Genomic DNA, 18,986 nt, shown 5'->3' with positions numbered 1-18,986 from the left:
GTCTTCTCTCAGATGAGTAGATGGTAAGAGTATTTTCCCATTGATAAATGCCCAAGAGTGGTATACCAGGATCTTGTGTAGGTTGCAATTTTGTTTCACTATGAGTTACAAGTCTGTTTAAATTACTTATCTTATTTTTTTTAACTTTGGTAAGTTAAGTGGTATATATGGAGAAAATTATTCATTTCTATCAGATTCTTTCAATTTGGAAGATTATAGTTTTTAATGCATGTTTTATGATTCTTGGAATTTCCTCAATCCTGTTGTTATGTCTCCATTTTCATCTCATTTTATTTAATTTTGATATTTAGCTGGGCAATTTAGTTAATTTGGATAAGCCTATTGATTTTCTTAAAGAACCAACTCTTTATTTCATATATTCTTTTTATTATCTTTTTGTTCCTGTTTTAGTGATTTCAGCACTGAGTTTGATTATTTCTTGCCTTCAGCTCCTTCTCAAACTTTCAGATCTGTTATTAAGTTACTACTATGAGATCTACCCCCTTTTTATGTAGGCACTTAGCGCTATAAACTCGCCTCTTCGACTTACAATCTCTCCCATAAGTTTGAGTATGTTGTGTTTTCATTTTCATTCAACTTCTAGAAAATTTAATTTCTCAGATAATATCTGCTTTTACTCAGTTTTCATTCAGTAGTGACTTGTTCACTTTTCATGAGTTGTAAACTTTTTGCTGTTCTATTGCTGGTTTTGTCCAGCTTTTGTCCATGGTGGTCAGACAGGATGCCGGGTGCTATTTCAATCTACTTCAATTTTCTTTTAGGCTGAGATTTGATTTTTGTCTGAGTATGTGGTCAATTTTGGAGAAAGTTCTATGAGGTGCAGAGAATAAGGTATATTCTTTTGTGTTTGGGTGAAACATTCAGTAAATATATGTTGAGTCCACTGGTTTATAATGTCATTTAGTTCAAGCAATTCTCTGTTCAGAAATTTTCTATCCAGATGAGCTATGCTGGGTGAGAGTGGAGTGCTGATGTCTCCCACTATCACGGTAAGGGGGACAATGTGTGATTTGAGCTAGGGAAGTGTTTTGTTACAAACTGTTTCTTTTCTTTTATCTTTAATGTCTACGATTCCAGCTTTTATCTCTTGTATCCTCTTGGTAAAGCTGGCCCCTGAAATTCCTGTTTGAGTTCCTAAATTTTTCATTTCTAGATTTTGCCCAGTTTAGGTTTTCTTTATTGTGTCTTTTTCGAATTTCATACCTTCAACTGTTTTATTAATTTTCTTCCATTGTTTGTGTTTTTATAAATTCTTTAAGAGATTTATTAATTCCCTCTTTAAGGACTTTTATCACATTCATAAAGGCTATTGTAATGTCTTTGTCTTGTACTTGAGCTGTGTTGCAATCCTCAGGGACTAAACAGTAGGGTTGCTGGGTTCTAATGGATATGGATTGTGTCGTCTGTTATCATGTTGGCATCTAAGTATCTGAAGATTGTAATTCTAGGTGCTATTGTCTGATTTTTAACTTTGTTAGGTGGATATTTTGTTCTGTGGTTTCTGTTGTTCTCTCTGGTTTTAGGAGAATGTGTTGGCTGTGTACTGCCTGTTACAAAACTCTTCTGGGATCCTTAAAGTTGTAGCCACTGAGGGTTCCAGATAAAATTTGTCTGTAGGTATTGGGAGATGACATTTAGAAATGGGGATGGACTGGTGGGGAGAGTCCACATTAGGCAGGGAAGCAGGATGTTTTTAAGCAAGTATTTGCTTAGTTCCCTTGAATGGAGTCAGAGAGAGAGGAGGGTCCAAAACAGGTACGCTGATACTCTGCTACAGTGCTAAGGATGAGAATGGATAATTGGATATGGAAAAGAGAAGCCTCCCTGCTTCATTGGCCTCCTTTTTACCTAACAGGCTTGGGTAGCCAGTTCCCAGATAATGCCCGATGGCGTAGGTGGCTAGTTTAACAGGATGAGCGGGAAGGAAACTGGAGAAACAGAACTGCATGGTTCACTGGATATGGAGGAACAGAAGAGGGCGAGACCACAGGATGTAGACTGCTACAGCTCTGGGATGAAGCACAGGGCTAGCACTTGGAGGAACACAGGGAGAGGTAAAGACAGGCACTTATGTTACCAGCTCCCCTGGCTGGAGGGGATCTAGGAGTTAATTATTGAAGAATTGCGTAAAAAGTTTACAGCCATTGAAGCAGGACATTTTCCCCAAGCATGGTTGGATACCATAAAAAGCTAAAATGATATGCTCAGGATGCGAGGCTAAGCACTGCACTCAGGGTCAGCCGCTTTGGACCCAGAGAAGAGCATGTCTGATTGCATGCGGGTTGATGCCCCAGGTCCCGCCTCTGAGAAAAAGGTATCGGACGGGTCCGATGCTCTTTGGGTGGATGACACCTAAATGAACATCTGTACAAAGTCCCAATTTATTTCTAATATCAGAGATCAGACCTCTACTCTTGCCTGATGCGTCTAAAACAAAAAGGGGGAACTGTAGAGAGCTGCAGAATGCTATGCCTTAAAGATGGAGCTGGTTTCCGCCTTCCACCTTCCCGATGGTGAGTGCTCTCTGTCAGGAACAACTCCACATTTGGCTAAGGCCGAGGATCTGGCTTGCTTCCATGTATGTGGACCTATCTGCATTGCCCCCGTGGCACGCCTGGGTTGGCTACCCAGAGGCTATTTAAGCTGTGGGCTGGCTTTCCCCGGGGTCCGAGGATTGTTCAATGTTCCTGAATAAACTGCATTGAAAAAAAAAAAGTATACTGATTTATAAGAAAAGTAAGGTTTGGTACTGTAGGAGAATGAGATTTATTTTAAGGGAAATTTCCATGACAAGGTAGAAGCAATAAAATTACGGGATAAAGAGATATGTATGTTCTTGAAACCCCAGTTTTAACCATTAGCAAATAATATTTTGAATGCTTTCATGTTAAAACAACAGGAATATGGTGAGAGGCATACACTATCTTTAAAATATTGAGTTAGAGATTCCCTTTCCAATCCTGTGCCACATTACCTGTCTAGAGTAATTTGGAACTGCTAGAGTACAGCCTGGCCTTTATGGACTTTCTTACATATTCCCCTACCCATAATTTCTCTAACCTTGAACTCTTCAGTGGGTATATCTTTATTTCTTAAGTTCCTTCAAGAAAGGCAAAAACACAAGACAATCATGTTTTGCTTGTGTGAAAATGGGTTTGGAAAACTTTTGATTGGAAACAGCACAGTAGATATTACCACAAGAATTGGGAATTTAAAAGACCAGTTCAACACCATTTAAACAGATACAGATGTCAATAATTCACAGTTAATTAAACAACCCAGAAGGAATTTTTTTATAAACTGATGATACAAAGATATTGAACAACCTCAAATCTATAGTCAAGGCTAACACCAGCAAAACTGCCTTATTAAGGAATGCTGAGAAAGGAGAAAAATTGTCTTCTCCAGGGAAGAGTATACCAATAAGTTATCTAATACCAAATGGTCAGCCGTGAACACATGCATACAGGTAACATTTTTTTCACTGAGCAGGTTGTATTTATGTATTTGTAAGTATATATATGTACATACACATATATGTGACAGGGAACAAAATTAATAAAAAAGAGGGCATGAATTTAAAAGAGATCAAGAAAAGGGAAGGAGGAAATTGTATAACCATATTAAACTTTCTTTAGTACAACATGAAGGCATTGGTAAAGGGAGTATTATATATACAGAAATTTGTGTTTGAAAGTAAAGTAATAATCAGATAGTATCAATATATGATGTTTAGGCAAGCCATGATAACGAGTGTTGCAATTGTTAAGTTAGCTGTCTATATCTTATAAAAACATGATAACCATTAATAATTCACATTGATGTGTTTTTTTCCATTTTTAGCCTTCATGGAAGATAATCTGAGTTAGGTACTTCACAGAGGAAGGTATATATCTCAATAACAAATATTTGTGAATTTAGGAAGGCTTAATTTTGAGGACTATTTGGAATGATTGATGTTTCAGAATGATGGCAGTACTTGTGAATTAACTGTTTCCTACCTTGCAACAAATAATCACAATCTCAGTGGTTTATAGAAATAGCCATTTCTCATTTAATAACTTCAGATAGTTATTAATTTTAAAACAGTGTATCTAAGTGGTCCCAGGTTCTCTTGAACTAGAAAATGAACCTGAAATCACTGAACTCTCGCCTGGGGCTGACAGACTCTAAGGAGAATCATTCAGGTGACTGTTTTCTAGAGTCTCCTCCTTGTACAGATGTTGCCCAGAAATCTCACATCTTGACATGGTATCCTTTCCAAAGGCCACAAGGATGAGAAGAGCCATGATGGAAGTGCAAACTCACCAGTCATATGTACTCAGAGGTGACTACAAATCTCTCTTGACATATTCACATAGATGAAGTTTGTTAATATGTAGAAGTCCTTCACTTGGAAGATGTGCAGGTCTCTGGAAATCCTTTTGAGGCTGCCATTCTGGAAGCTGATTGTTGTTTAAAATGAAGACAAAAGGCAAAATATGGTGTACATAAATAGCCACATTGCAAGAAAGCAATTGCCATCATAAACACACTTTGGGGTTTGCATTTTCAGCTTTTCAAGGCTTGAACTGTATATAAACATTGTCTTAGGGTTACTTTGCTGTGATGAAACACCACAACCAATGCAATTCTTATTAAAGAAAGCATATAATTGGAGGCTTTCTTAGAGTTTCAGAAGTGAATCCATTATCATTATGGTGGGAAGCCTGGAGAGGGACAGGCAAACATGATGGTGAAGAAATAGCTGAGAGCTTTACATCCTGATTTATATTTAGGTTAATTCTTAATAAGTAGGATTTTAATATAAAAAATAAGCCCCTCTTGTATTAGCTATATTTCAAGTCTCCAACATATTATTAATAGCACCTAATAGATACTATAACCATAAAGAAGACTTCCACTATTGCAATTATTGCTGAATAATCGTGGTATGGAGTATACCTCAGTTGACATTTTCTAGGCCTATGAGATAATAATATAGGCCAGATACTATGATTTGCCCAGATCTAAATATAGGCAACTCTGTGGCATTTAATGCTTAATTAAATTTGAAAGGTCACAATGAAAATTGTAATTGGTTGTTCCACATCCTTTACAAAGACAAACATAACTGCTTAATTAAATATCAGAGAACAATTAATTAATTAGGCCAGTGCTATAAGAAATACCTTATGAGTCACTGAGTTCTTTTTCTTACCATGTTTTTTTTTTTGGGGGGGGGTGTTGGATTTTCCTAGGGAAAGCCTAGAAACTAAGTCAGAAAATGTAATAGAGTTTCCTCAGCAAAGTGTTTGTAGTTGGAACCTAGGATTATATGAGGGCAAATGTTGGATATTCATTCTTTTCTCCTGCTTCTATCTACCAACATCACTAAGAGATCAATCTTTCTAAAAACTTTAAATCAATGCCACCAATTTCTCTTTTTTCTTGTTTTTGTTTGTTTGTTGTTGGAAACAGAGTCACTCTACATAACCCTGGCTGTCCTGGAACTCCTGTGTAGACCAGGCTGGCCTCAGACTTGCAGATCTGCCTCGAAGGGCTGGACAATCACCTTTTGACAAAGAACTGAGTTCTTGATAAATCCCATCTGTTGTATACATCCAACTATGGCATACATAGTATGGAATCTCTCCACATCACTGCTCTGGTCTTCTGATGCTTGCAAACTCAATACCATTGGCTTGCTTCCATTTTCTAAACCAGTAAAGTTCTTTCTTTTCCATTTAAGACTTGGCTTGTATCATTATATTTCTCCCCTTTAAAGTGTCTTTATAAGCATTGAGACTGACGCCAAATATAATCCCTCTGTGAACTTTTCGGGAAAAGTAAATAAGCTTTATTTTCTTTCTCTTCTAGACTTGCTCCAGCCTCACAACATGGAATCGCTTTGTTATGTTGCATGCTAGAACATACCATATTAATTTCAGTGTCTTGTTAGAAAACCCGTTCATTCCTAACAAACCACATAAAGTAGGAATTTTATGTCCATTTTTATAAAAACGCACCAGAGAGTGAATATTTTCCATATGATCATCTTTTTTTATTTCACAATGCATATAAAGTTTATAGTTATACTCTAACACATTTCATTAAGAATTAATCAGTATTATGTTTAAATATACACATACCTTTATTACAAATTTTCTTCATTTTTTTTATTAATTACACTTTATTCCCTTTGTATCCCCCCTGTGGTTTCCTCCCTCCTCCCGTCCCAATCCCTCCCTTCCTCCACCGTCTGCATGCATGCCCCTCTCCAAGGCCACTGATAGGGGAGGTCTTCTTTTCCTTCCTTTTGATCCTAGTCAATTAAGTCTCATCAGGAGTGGCTGCATTGTCTTCTTCTATGGCCTGGTAATGCTGATTCCATATGATCATCTTAAATAGCCATGAAACACCTGCAAAGTCAATTTTGGAATCAAGCACTACAAAATGCACCATAAAATACAGGGTAAGAGTATCTTTACAAAGGAGGGGGAACACAACAATGAATCTGCAAAAAAATTATTGTGAAGTGAAAAACGAAAAAGAAAAAAACCCTTTTGAGAATATCCCCTTCTGGGACTTCTCCAAATCACTGCATTAGAGAGAAGTTGCATGGGGCTCTGGGGCCAGGAGTGAAGTTGTAAATCTGAGTCTTGTGTCGGGCCATTAAATTATAGTGTCAGAAATAAGAATCTAAAATCTGTCAGTGGTGTAAATAACTGAGAAGAGATTACAGTCTAAAACGGGCTGCATACATATTAAACAAGTGCTGTGTATTCCGCCTGGGAAAATATATGACGCTAAATCTAATAGCTCCATCTTGCTTCCTGGTTCTTCAGAGGAAATTTAAAGCCCCAGCATTTTTAAAGGGAACAAAAAGACCAAAAGAATGGTGAATTCTTATAATTTGAGATTGAGTTAGAAATAATGAATTCTAAAATATGAATAAAGAGATGTCTCTTAGAACCAATCTGTTCTTTAATTTGATTGCAAGTAATGTTTATTAACTTAAATAAACAAAATGATCTCATGATTCTCAGGTTTCTCCACCTTGGTCTTTTGAGACAAGGTCTCATTCTGTAGTCCAGGTTGGACTAGAACTGTGTAGCTCACAGCAGCCTTGAACTTGAGGCAATCTTCCTGTTTCCACCTGGCAAGAACTGATATTTCAGATGTGAACTGGTATGCCCAGCTATTCCTTTTTATTTTAAATCTTTAATTTTTATAATATCATTCTAACCACTTCTTTTTTTCCTATAAGTACAATTTTATTTTTTCCAATTTTTATATTTTTTAATATTAGTTACAGTTTGTTAACTTTATATTCCACTTCCCCTTTCCCTCCTAATTCTACCCTCCCTCCCTCATCTCCTCCCTGCCCCTTTCCAAGTCCACTGATAGGGGAGGACCTCCTCCCCTTTCATCTGATACTGTTTTATCAGGTATCTTCAGGACTGGCTGAAAAGTCCTCCTATGTGGCCTAGCAGAGCTGCTCCATCCTTGGGTGGGTGGGGGGTGGGGGTCAAAGAGCCTGCCATTGAGTTCATGTCAGAAACACTCCCTGTTCCCCTTATTAGGGTACCCATTTGGATACTAAGATACCATGGGTTACATCCGAGCAAATGTTCTAGGCTATCCCATACATGGTCCTTGTTTGGAGAAACAATCTCATAAAAGACCCCTGTGCCCAGATATATTTGATCCTTGTAGAGCTCCTGTCCTCTCCAGATCATATTAGCCCCCCCCCCTTTTTTATGATTCCCTGTACTCTACCGAAGGTTTGGTTATGAGTCTTAATATCTGCTTTGATACACTGCTAGGTAGAGTCTTTCAGAGACCCTCTGTGGTAGGCTCCTGTCCTGCTACTTGTTTATTTCTACATCCAATGTCCATCCCATTTGTCTTTCTAAGTGAGGATGGTATATACTCACTTATATAGACCTATAAGCTAGGATAAACATACTGAAATCTATAAACCCAAAGAAGATAAATAAGAAAGAGGACACAGGGCAAGATGATCAATCCTAACAGCTTCTTATATTTTTGTTTTCTTATTTGTTTTTTGGGAGGATAATAGGAGCTCTTAATGTCAGTGACTATCTGAAAAGTTTGAAAATAAAAATATTTATGAAGACATGCAGGGAAATTAATAAGGAGCCCTGATACACACAGATAGGTACTTCTGTAAATTGTCCTTGCTACCCAACTATATGAACATGTGGACACAGGAAGAAGAGTTCTTTTGGAAGCCATGGTCTTGGGAAATGCGGTCATAGATATAAGAAATGCAGCTGCTCTTTCTGTGACCTTACTACTCTCTGTTGCCAGACAACCATCCAAGCACATCTCTTATCTCAACTGCTGACCGCTATCATTTTGTTTCTCTCAAACAGAAGCAAAAGCAGTCTTTAGAATGGCAAATAATAATGTTGAAGGAGATTTATTTATAATTCTATGCATTTATATAATTTTATATAAATAATGCAAAAGTACATATCACAGGAGTGTCCTGTCAGCTTTTGTATCAATGTCATGCTTAGTCCAAATGTGCTGAACTAGAATCCATATAAATTGATCCACCATTAATGTTGTACAGATACAATAAAAAAAATAGCACAGGAGGTTGTATGTGGAGGGGCAGGGTGAGAACGGGAGTTTAATAGGCTATATATATATAGCCTATTAAACCATATATATATATATATATATATATATATGGTTTCTATATAAACTATCAATCATATTCCACTACCTCACCCACTTTTCTCTTTGCTCTATATTCTGACAATATTTAGCTGATGGAGATCTTTAACCAGATGGAATATCCATGTTTGTGTCAGGCTCATGATCCTCTCTGATATTTATTATTGAACAGGGATTTTAAAATCCATTATTTTCAGATAAGTAAGTTCTGACAAATGTCCTAATGATGCTATGGGTTTATGGCACAGATTTTATTCATCCACGCACAGTAACCAACATCCATTCCCCCTATGACAACTGAGATCAATCACTATAGAATCTTAAGCTGTAAAACTAGAAATCAAGGATGGCAACCAGGAAGCTGACTGACAGGCAAGCAAGCAAACAGGCAGTGTAAGAGCTTTGGGCAAGACCGAGGTGCCAGTGACATGGGGACAGAGATTAGTTGCTGGAGTAGGAGTGATTGGTGGAGCTAAAATAGCACCAAGAAGACTCGGACTCCTGCATGCGGCAGTAGTGACAGAGCGGAAAGAACCTCTATCTAATGAAGATAGAAATCTCCTTTCTGTGACCTACAAGAATGTTGTTGGTACCAGGCGATCTTTTTGGAGGTTCATTAGTAGCACTGAGCACAAAACCATGGCAGACGGAAACTAAAAGGAGTCGGTAAATTTAATCCTAACGGGAGACGATTGAGATGGAACTGAAAACAGTTTGAAATGATGTCTTGGCTCTGCTTGACAAGTTTCTAATCAAGGATTACAATCATTTCCAGCATAAGAGCAATACGCTCTGCAAGAAATGAAGGGTGATTACTACTGTTATTCAGCAGAGGTGGCTTCTGGGGAGAAGAAAAACAGTGTGATTGTAGCCACGTACAAGGAAGCCTTTGAAATCATTAAAGAGCTCATGTACCCAACACACCCCATCCAGCTTGGCATGGCTCTCAATTTTTCTGTGTCTTACTATGAGATCTAGAATGCATCAGAGTAGGCCTGCCTCTTAGCCCAACAAGCATTTGATGATGCCATAGCTGAGCTGGACACATTAAACGAGAATTCCTATAAGAACTCCACTCTCTTCACACTGTTACTTTGAGACATCATCAACCTCTGGACAAGCAACCAGCATGATGAAGAAGCAGAAGGCAGCTGAAGACCCTTCAGGTCTCTGGCCTTTCCTTCACTTACCAATGCCATCATCATTGATTCTTCCTTGACACAACCGCTTTATCTATTGCTAAACCTATCTGTATTGGCAGCAAAGCTATTCATATCTGCCCTCCCGCCCCTTGAGAAGCAGCTTCAGATAATCCTTCATGGGCGTTGCTGGGCTGATATTTGCTTTCAGCCACAGGGTGCCCACTTTTTCATTGTGCAGAGAAGTGTGTTCTGGAATAAGGCATTTTATTATGTCTATTGATCTACAGCAAAACCAGGTGATGGTAATTGAGGAGCGTAGAAAGGAGAATCAGCCAACACAGGCAGGCTATGGCTGCAATTTAAAACAACCTGATAGTATTTTGCTAAGTTGTCCATGTTGTGAACGTGAAAAGTGGGTTCTATCCTCTTCCCCCTCCCTTCAGCTAATGGAAACCGACACAGCTAGAACTTATTCCTTCACCGCCAGCCTTACACACTGTTTAACTTGAGCCTTCAGCAGCCCTTGCTGTGCGTCTTTAAGTAACACTGCGTGCACAACTTTTCATTCCAATGCATCAGAAGTTTTGATGTATGTAAGTTTTTTTTTTTTTTTGGCTGTGATTAAGAATCATGGATTTATTTTTTAACTCTTTGGCTTTTGTTCTTGTGTACCCTAACAGCATCGTGTGTGTCAAACTCTGTCGATCATGACGAATGGTTATGAAATGCCAGACTGCTAACATAAATACTTCTGTCTTAAAAGAGTAAAAAAAAAAAAAAAAAAAACTGCTTTAGAGATACTACCAAAAAAAGTGGAAAGATTTTTCTAGGTGAACATTCAGAAAATATAAGCAATGTGTTACTGAAAAGCCTCTGCGGTTCAGTGTGTCTCAGAAATATTCTGATATATGTCTGGATCTCAATTTTCCATCTATAAGTTTGGCTGAACACAATTTTCTCTCGCTAATTTGTAAAACTTTGAACATTACATGCAGATGCAATTCATAGCGCAAAATGAATAATACCTTATTTAGGGGGAAAAAAGAATCTTGTGTATTGATTCATTCTCTGACTCACAGGTCATTCGTGCACGTCTCGGCTATGACAACAGAGAAAACTGCTGCCAGCATCAGTGGTTGTTTTCTAGAGAAGATAGCTGAATGACCTTGTCTCCTCAAAACCCTTCCTACATAACACCTCAGGGTGGATTTCTAACTGACTTGTCATGCCATAGTGCCTCATGCATAATTACCTGCAAACTTAGGGCATAGACTATAATTATTTTTTTCCTGATTTATTAAATCAAAGCTTTGCACACCTTGTACATCACAGACCCAATTTAATCTTTCAAATATATATTTCATTATTAAAGGAAAAGAGGGTTGTCTCCAACATTTGTTTTGATAATTACTTCATTAGTAAATTTAATTAAGGCTTTGCAATAGTATTTACTAAAACTGTACTTTTATCCAACAGTATAAGCAGATAGTGAAGCTAAAAATATTTGGTAATCTATTGAGAAAACAGTATTTTATTAATTAGTTTAAAAAATTCAACCAAGTTTTTAAAGTTCAATTAAGACATAGGCTTATTTATATATCGGAACTATCTCATATTTGATTCCCATAGAATACCTAACAGATTCTAAGGACCAAAAGTAATTTAAATCCACTGGATAAGTGAAATGATGATTGCATAATAAATCATGTTATGTCTGTTGATTAACCATTATCATAATAAAAACCATAGATCCATACCTCATAACATAAAACAGAAAATTCCCAATGGATTTTTACACTTAAATAGTTTTATAAAATCATGAAAGAGAAAATAAAAGTATGTATTGATATGGTATAGAAGAAAGCTTTTAGAAACATTTCAGAAAAAGAAAAATTTCCAACTTAATTTTAAAACTACCAAGATGCTGAAAGACTCTATGCCTCAAGAAAAATAATAAATAGAAAGGTAAAAGTAAATAATAATAAAAACCTGTACACATAAATTTCCACAATTGTGTAAAATTCAATATCTGTTCATAAACAAAGCAAAGATAAGACACTAAAGAAAACCTGTAAAGTCAATAAACAATTGGACAAAGAAAAAATAATGGACAATCTTAGAAGATATTCCATTAACTAATTCTAAGTGAATACTAGGTACCTTAGAGCAATATTGAAAAATGATTTCACTATCACTTGAAAATGATAAGTTTATAAAAGCAGAATGGAAATGCCAGTCCACTTCTCTTATAATTGTTTGATTATGATCACAGGATAATGACTGAGTAATTTGAAATTCTGCAACACATAGTCTTATGGTTAGCTAATTGAGAAATTAATAATCAGGAAAAGGCATCAAAGGATGACCCTGAGTGTTATTTTTTTAACTAAATCCAACTGCTCAGTTTCTATTATTGATATTGGTGATCAAATTAAATTGAGATTCAGATCCATCACTAACTGACAATGTAATCATCCTCACTCAAACACCCTCAGGATAGGGCATTCTGCAATGGATAGTTTTAATTTCTGTGTACATAGAGCTGACTGAACTCTTTTTTTCCTGAAGCTGGAAACCTGCTGAAGCTGGGACCTGAAGAATATCATTTACAAAATTGAATATATTATCTCATTTGGTAACTGTAGCAGGTCTGCTTACAAGATTCTATACATAAAATCATGCAGAAGATAATGAACTAGAATGTGCATCATGTATGGCGGCTCAAGAGAAAAAGAAGTCGAGCCAGGTTGTAGGGCTTTTTCTAGCTTATTCCAAAAGGAAATGCTTTGAAATGGATCATCCATAAGCCTGAGATCTTGGAGTAATTTAGCCCCAGAGCTTACCAAGTAAGCTTTTCTGTAGGGTATTACTACAAACAGAGCAGAAGCAATATCACACCCCTGGCCACTCAATAAGAGGATTCATTAGTTCACGTTTCTCTGAGATCACAGACAATAGCTTTTCACTCTCTTCTATATATGGCACAAGGTAGTTATGTCATTTTGTTGATTACAAAATGGTTATCATTGCGTGTGTTCCAGAATTCTGTGTTTTCATATTCTTAAGATATATTAGTGTCTGGGCTGTAGTGGCAGAATTATTATGTACTAAGTACAATTGGTCTACAAAAATAATGGATATTCTATTTTATCTAAAAACCTACCTTAAGAAAGACAGTTTGCTTACTTGTGGTAAGTGTGTATGTATGAGTGTACATAGATTAGCCACCTGATTACAGGGGCCCAGGAAAGTCAAAAGACATTAGACATGTTGTAACTAGTTTATGGACAGTTATATAGGCAGCCACATGGGTGTTAGCAACTGAACTTGGATTGTGTACAAAAACAGTAAGTTCTCATTATGTGAAGAAAGTAAACTAAATGTTTGACTCTCTCTTTCGTTATATATGTATGTGCGTATAAACATATATTTATACTGTGAATATATACTAAAATACCTACACAAGAAAGAAAGAATGGCAAGTATGCTTGAAGAAAAGAACTTTGAATCTTTTACGGGTTTTTTGTTTGTTTGTTTGTTTTGTTTTTACATTCATTGTTGCATTGAATTTGCAGGGAGGTTGGTACACAAATAGGCTGTCATAGAGATTTAATGTAGACATTTTCAGCTTAAGATGCCTGTATCTGGTGTTGTTTGTCAAGTCCTTTATTGAAAAACATTTTAAAGACATAGGAGTGAATGGGTAGTTTTCTCCTTCCCACTGTTCATGATAGCCATTGCACAGTACTGGACTTCAAACATCAACTCATTAATGGTATGGCACTCACCGGTTTCGGTTATAAGATTAATATATCACCTTCCTGGCACATCAATCCTAACCACCAACTCTAAAGTCCCTTACTCATAGCTCCAAAGAAGCATTTGCAGAAAAAAAAAAACACCTCCTTCTGGTATATTCTCTAATCCATGTTCTGAACTTGATTATCCACCTGGACACATTTCCAGAGGGTTTTTTTTTCCTGTATATTATTCACCAGTCTACAAATTTTAACTAAGATACATTCAAAGGTGCTTCCCAGTACTACCAATAACAGGAGATGGAATGAGTAGGCACTGGAACACAACCTGGGTCCTTTGTTTATCTTCCCTAATTATTTGTTTGTGCTCACTGCTCAAAGGGACCACAGAGAACAAAATCTGAAGACAGATTGCTTCTGTGGGGAAATGGGGGCATGTGGGGGCACAATTACACTTAACTGCATGTATGGATGAAACTCTCAAGAATAAATTGTTCTGTGGGTTCTAGAGTTCTTAAATCCTACATTATTTAGCCTTTGATGATATTTTTGTTTTACTTACTATATGCATTCATGCATACATACATACATGCTCACATATATATTAAATAATATATATATCCCTTTTGTAATAAAATTAGACATCTAAAGGACAACTATCACATACCCATGCACATTTATCTATTGTTCTGAAGCAGTTGGCATCATTTTGTATTAAATTTCTAATTGTTATTAATTACTTTGACATTTCCAGGAAGATCATTAATCTTACCACAGTCATTTTGTATTTCTAAAAGTGCATCATTTGCTTCTCATCAGAAGAAGTTTCTTCCTTCGGGGCTATGCATAAATGTGTCATCTTCTGTAAATCACCATTATGGGAATGAAATCCAACATCTGGATGAACATTGGTAAGGTCAAGGATGTCGGGGTTAATTTCAGCCCCCTAATGTTCAGATCAATCACTCTATTCCCAGGCAGCACTATCATAGGGAGAACTAGTAAAGAGATAAATAACGCTTTCCAGCATGGAGATATAAACAGGTATTAGTGTCAGCGATAACGATGATGATCACTATGAGTGAAATACATTCCCTCTTACTATATGTCTTGCAATTGATTGTATTTTACATACAAATTTTAAACTTTAAAATATTTTAATGCTGATTATTATTAATGATTTTATTCCACAGATGAAGGAATTGAGTCAAAAAGTAAATAACTTTTTCATTACAGATCAAGATATATGTGAAAAGACAGGAACTTGACGAGGACTTTGTTCTTGAGAACAAGCCCATTTAACTAAGAATATGTGACCTCTACTACCGAAAATTATGATTGCAGATATAATTTAGCGTTCTTACATTTATTCAGGTAAAAAGAATTATATGAGTGGTATCCTTTCTTGTCCTCGTGGTAAGCAATAGATAAGATGAAGCACTATTAGAGAAATGGCTGATGAACATAGTGTAAATAGTACCTATTATTTTATCAGGATAATGAAATACAAAATACTTGATGCATATAGCAAGAAAAACTCCAGGAGGGTATAGCTTGTACACCAACAAAAAGGTTGATGTTTGGTCACCCTGAATGATCAGAGAACAAGCTTCACTAGTGTATGTGACAGGAGGCATGTAAAAAGAAACACACAAAATCCCTTCAGAAAGAATCTGTTAGGAGAAAGAATATAGATTTGCAGTTAGTTTTAGAAGGGTACATTTTTAAAAATATTTTCTAGGAGTGTCCTGAAAAGAAAAATAGTATCTTAATTAAGGCCAAATATAATTTTAAGGATCACTGCAGTAAATTCAGGGAGAAAAAATAGGATGACTGCTGTCATGAGTGTGAGTGAACTAGGCACTGCAGGAGCTGAGAGCCGGAGGAAGTACAATGTTTGGCTAACTGACTACACGTGCATATTTAGGGCTAGGAAGGAGGAAAATACTGGCTGAGGTTTGGTGTCTAAGTGCTGAGCTCTGTAAAGAGACAAACATAGCCCTTCGTACTCAATCTGTCCACAGGGGTTCTCCTCCTCCTCCTCCTCCTCCTCCTCCTCCTCCTCCTCCTCCTCCTCCTCCTCCTCCTCCTCCTCCTCCTCCTCCTCCTCCTCCTCCTCCTCCTCCTCTTCCTCCTCTTCCTCCTCTTCCTCCTCCTCTTCTTCCTCCTCTTCCTCCTCCTTCTTCTTCCTCTCCCTCTCCTCCTCCTCCTTCTCCTCCTCTTTCTCCTTTTCCTCTTAATCCTCCTCATCATCACTTTTATTTACAAATTATTCACTTTGTATACTGATTGTAGCCACCTCCCTCATCTTCTCCCAGTCCCTCTTCACCCTCCCTTCCTCTTCCTCCCCCATCACTCTTCCCTAGTCCATTGATAGGGGAAGTCCTCTTCTCTGGCTGTGACATCTGTCACCCCAATGATCATTAAGGTTGATTCAGCTGGTCTGGTTGGCTAGGTCGAGGTCCCCTTCCTCCCTCATGTGTGTCGATCAAGAAGCTGCCTGGTTAAGGGTATACAAGTAGCCACACTCCCCTGCAAGAACCTCCTAACAAAATTAAGGTCCACATGGTATATATATATATATATATATATATATATATATATATATATATATATATATATGTGTGTGTGTGTGTGTGTGTGTGTGTGTGTGCGCGTGTGTGTGTGTGTGTGTTACAATTTATTCACTTTGTATCCCAGCTGTAGCCCCTTCCCTCATTCCCTCTCAATACCATCCTCCCTCCATCATCTCCTTCCATGCCCCTCTCCAAGGGGAGGTCCTCCTCCTCCTGTCGATCTGACCCTAGTCTATCAGATCTCATCAGGACTGGGCTGCATTGTCTTCCTCTGTGGCCTGGTAAGGCTGCTCCCCCATCAGGGGGAGGTGATCAAAGAGCAGCCACTGAGTACATGTCAGAGACCGTATCTGTTCCCCTTTCTGTTCTCCTTACTAGGGAACCCACTTGGATACTGAGCTGCCATAGACTTCACACAAGTTTTTAAATTTACTAGTTTTAATGTTTTAGAATTACCACCACTGAATACTCAGAATATACGTTCATTCGTGTATTTGATCATATTTATTTTCTTCCTTACAAAAGACATGCAAACCTGATATTACTATATTTTTAAATGTATACATTTTTATTTTTTATTTATTATAATTTACTCACCTTTTTCCCATCTGTAGCCCCCTCCCTCTTCCCCTCCTAATTCTACTTTTCCTCCCTCTTCTCAACCCATGCCCCTCCCTGGTCCACTAATAGGGGAGGTTCTTCTCCCCTTTCATCTCATCCTAGTCTATCAGGTCAGGACTGGCTTCATTGTCTTCCTGTGTGGCCTGGTAAGGCTCCACCCCCCCACCCCCTAGAGGGAGGTGATCAAGAGCCAGCCACTGAGATCATGTCAGAGACAGTCTCTGTTCTTATTCTAGGGAACCCACTTGGAAACTGAGCTGCCATGGGCTACATCTGAGCAGTGGTTCTAATTTATAGCCATGCATTGTACTTTGTTGGAGTATTGGTCTCTGCAAAGACCCTGGGCCCAGACTTTTTGGTCTCATTGTGGAGCTTCTGTCCCTTCCACATCTTTATATCTCCCATTTCTTTCATGAGTTTCCCTGCACTCTGCCCAAAGTTTGGCTATGAGTCTCAGCATCTTCTTTGATCTCTTGATAGGTAGAGTCTTTTAGAGGCCCTCTATGGTAGACTCCTGTCCTGTTCCCTGTTTACTCCTGCTTCTGATGTCTATCCCATTTGCTTTTCTGAGTGAGGACTGAGCAACTTCCCTAGGGTGATGGCTCAGCCATTAAAGGCTAGGCTCACAACCACAAATGTATACATTTTAAATTTAACATAATTGTATCTATTGTTTTAAAGATTTAAGAAAATTGAGTAGTACTGGTGTTTCTTAAAACACACACACACACACACACACACACACACAAGAGCAAACCTAAATGTAAGTACAATTGCATAATTTAGAGGCCAACAGTTTTCTGTCTCATTGCTATATCTCAAAAGGAAATGCAATAGTTCTGAATTAGAGAATTCTTTCTGTGAATGAGTTGATATGTGAAAAAACATGCACAGAAAGAAATGTGATATATCTTATGAGGTTTTTTAAATTTAAGTTTCTTTAAAGTATGATTGACATAATTTTAATAATTATCCCTGTAGTAAAATAATATTTCGCAATTAAAATATTACTTCTCCTTGTTACTTCAATCTATTATAACATCTCAGAAAAGTGAACAAAGAAGGTACTAATATCACTATCTCATAGTTAATAAAATGGGTTTTGTTAACAGATAAGAAATGGTATAAGTCATTCCAAGGTCATGTATTCAGAATGGCCACAAGCCACTCCTAGCATCATGTTTCTAAAATTCTTGCAAGTAAAACAGGATAAATTACTTTAATACAAAATGACTATAATTAACTTTAATTAACATCAGAAAACATAAATACATTTGTTAATAACATTCTAATAGCACGCTGAAGTAGAAGACATGATTAATGATATTTTTCTTTCTGTAGTATAGCAACAAGACATTTACATAAAACCAAACTTTACCAAAGAACATCCTCTTTATACAGATAGCCCAAAAAGACTCTGTAAGTAAACTTCTACTTTTGGGTTTTCTCCATTCTCCCACCCATCAAGAAACCTCACCAGCCTCTGCACCATGACCTGGAGTCATGGGGACCCAGAAAGGAATGCCTTATCATTAGCTCCAATTGAAAAATAGACGATCATACAGGTACAAGAGCCCTAAGAAACACTTAAAAACAAACAAAAAATAGCAAACAAACAAAAACCCAAACCAAAAAATCACCTGATGGTGCATGCCTTTAACTCCAACACTTAGAAGGCAAAGGCAGGCAGATCTCTATGAATTCAACACCATCTTGGTCTACAGAGCAAGTTCTAGAACAGCAAAACTGCACAGAGAGATTCTATCTCAAAATGAGTGAGTGAGTGAGTGAGTGAGTGAGTGAATGAATCCAAACAAACAAATCAGGATGCCTAAGACTCTAATGTCTCAGTTCTAAAGAAGACACTTAATCTATTGTCTCTGATGCTGGGGAAAAGGAAGTAGCAAAGGACACAAAAATAGAAAGTGAGAAAGGCTTCAAAATGCCATCTCCTGGGCATGATACAGCCATTGGAATGATGAGCCCACAACAGCAGCAATTGCTGGTACTAGGTCTGAATAAGCTACTATTGACTGGAAAGTGACTCTAGGTGCTCTACCACTTACTACTGAGGAATTAGTTAATAGTAGATCCTAAGAGACTGCGAGGCTCATCTTCAATTGCATTCCTACCAGTGAATCTACCATGTTCCAATAGATAAATCTCAAATATTGATT

The 18,986-nt window shown here is 37.4% G+C and overlaps 1 pseudogene; it reads left to right on the top strand.

Moving 5' to 3' along the window:
• The first annotated feature begins 1,933 nt into the window (after window positions 1–1,933).
• LOC110565852 (14-3-3 protein eta-like) lies at window positions 1,934–9,867 on the top strand (annotated as a pseudogene).
• The last annotated feature ends 9,119 nt before the right edge of the window (window positions 9,868–18,986 follow it).

The sequence above is a fragment of the Meriones unguiculatus genome, chromosome 14 (assembly GCF_030254825.1).
Source record: "Meriones unguiculatus strain TT.TT164.6M chromosome 14, Bangor_MerUng_6.1, whole genome shotgun sequence".
Classification (NCBI taxonomy): domain Eukaryota; kingdom Metazoa; phylum Chordata; class Mammalia; order Rodentia; family Muridae; genus Meriones; species Meriones unguiculatus.
The sequence above is the reverse complement of the archived record's forward strand: the minus strand, read 5'-3'. Positions and strand labels throughout refer to the sequence as shown.